Genomic DNA, 2,462 nt, shown 5'->3' on the forward strand with positions numbered 1-2,462 from the left:
GGTGATTGGTGTCAGTGACTGTGGGATTGGTTTATATCAGAGTGGAGGAGATTGGTGTCAGTGACTGTGGGATTGGTTTATATCAGAGTGGAGGTGATTGGTGTCAGTGACTGTGGGGTTGGTTTATATCAGAGTGGAGGTGATTGGTGTCAGTGACTGTGGGATTGGTTTCTATCAGAGTGGAGGTGATTGGTGTCAGTGACTGTGGGATTGGTTTATATCAGAGTGGAGGAGATTGGTGTCAGTGACTGTGGGATTGGTTTATATCAGAGTGGAGGTGATTGGTGTCAGTGACTGTGGGGTTGGTTTATATCAGAGTGGAGGTGATTGGTGTCAGTGACTGTGGGATTGGTTTATATCAGAGTGGAGGTGATTGGTGTCAGTGACTGTGGGGTTGGTTTATATCAGTGTGGAGGAGATTGGTGTCAGTGACTGTGGGATTGGTTTATTTCAGAGTGGAGGAGATTGGTGTCAGTGACTGTCGGATTGGTTTATTTCAGAGTGGAGGAGATTGGTGTCAGTGACTGTGGGATTGGTTTATATCAGAGTGGAGGAGATTGGTGTCAGTGACTGTGGGATTGGTTTATATCAGAGTGGAGGAGATTGGTGTCAGTGACTGTGGGGTTGGTTTATATCAGAGTGGAGGTGATTGGTGTCAGTGACTGTGGGATTGGTTTATATCAGAGTGGAGGAGATTGGTGTCAGTGACTGTGGGATTGGTTTATATCAGAGTGGAGGAGATTGGTGGCAGTGACTGTGGGGTTGTTTTATATCAGTGTGGAGGAGATTGGTGTCAGTGACTGTGGGATTGGTTTATATCAGAGTGGAGGTGATTGGTGTCAGTGACTGTGGGATTGGTTTATATCAGAGTGGAGGTGATTGGTGTCAGTGACTGTGGGATTGGTTTATATCAGTGTGGAGGTGATTGGAGTCAGTGACTGTGGGATTGGTTTATATCAGAGTGGAGGAGATTGGTGTCAGTGACTGTGGGATTGGTTTATATCAGAGTGGAGGTGATTGGTGTCAGTGACTGTGGGATTGGTTTATATCAGAGTGGAGGTGATTGGTGTCAGTGACTGTGGGGTTGGTTTATATCAGTGTGGAGGAGATTGGTGTCAGTGACTGTGGGATTGGTTTATTTCAGAGTGGAGGAGATTGGTGTCAGTGACTGTGGGATTGGTTTATTTCAGAGTGGAGGAGATTGGTGTCAGTGACTGTGGGATTGGTTTATATCAGAGTGGAGGTGATTGGTGTCAGTGACTGTGGGGTTGGTTTATATCAGAGTGGAGGTGATTGGTGTCAGTGACTGTGGGATTGGTTTATTTCAGAGTGGAGGAGATTGGTGTCAGTGACTGTGGGATTGGTTTATATCAGAGTGGAGGTGATTGGTGTCAGTGACTGTGGGGTTGGTTTATATCAGAGTGGAGGAGATTGGTGTCAGTGACTGTGGGATTGGTTTATATCAGAGTGGAGGTGATTGGTGTCAGTGACTGTGGGGTTGGTTTATATCAGAGTGGAGGTGATTGGTGTCAGTGACTGTGGGGTTGGTTTATATCAGAGTGGAGGTGATTGGTGTCAGTGACTGTGGGATTGGTTTATATCAGAGTGGAGGTGATTGGTGTCAGTGACTGTGGGATTGGTTTATTTCAGAGTGGAGGAGATTGGTGTCAGTGACTGTGGGATTGGTTTATATCAGAGTGGAGGTGATTGGTGTCAGTGACTGTGGGGTTGGTTTATATCAGAGTGGAGGAGATTGGTGTCAGTGACTGTGGGATTGGTTTATATCAGAGTGGAGGTGATTGGTGTCAGTGACTGTGGGGTTGGTTTATATCAGAGTGGAGGTGATTGGTGTCAGTGACTGTGGGATTGGTTTATATCAGAGTGGAGGTGATTGGTGTCAGTGACTGTGGGGTTGGTTTATATCAGTGTGGAGGAGATTGGTGTCAGTGACTGTGGGATTGGTTTATTTCAGAGTGGAGGAGATTGGTGTCAGTGACTGTCGGATTGGTTTATTTCAGAGTGGAGGAGATTGGTGTCAGTGACTGTGGGATTGGTTTATATCAGAGTGGAGGAGATTGGTGTCAGTGACTGTGGGATTGGTTTATATCAGAGTGGAGGAGATTGGTGTCAGTGACTGTGGGGTTGGTTTATATCAGAGTGGAGGTGATTGGTGTCAGTGACTGTGGGATTGGTTTATATCAGAGTGGAGGAGATTGGTGTCAGTGACTGTGGGATTGGTTTATATCAGAGTGGAGGAGATTGGTGGCAGTGACTGTGGGGTTGTTTTATATCAGTGTGGAGGAGATTGGTGTCAGTGACTGTGGGATTGGTTTATATCAGAGTGGAGGTGATTGGTGTCAGTGACTGTGGGATTGGTTTATATCAGAGTGGAGGTGATTGGTGTCAGTGACTGTGGGATTGGTTTATATCAGTGTGGAGGTGATTGGAGTCAGTGACTGTGG

This window comes from Heptranchias perlo, unplaced genomic scaffold (assembly GCF_035084215.1).
Source record: "Heptranchias perlo isolate sHepPer1 unplaced genomic scaffold, sHepPer1.hap1 HAP1_SCAFFOLD_408, whole genome shotgun sequence".
Lineage (NCBI taxonomy): Eukaryota > Metazoa > Chordata > Chondrichthyes > Hexanchiformes > Hexanchidae > Heptranchias > Heptranchias perlo.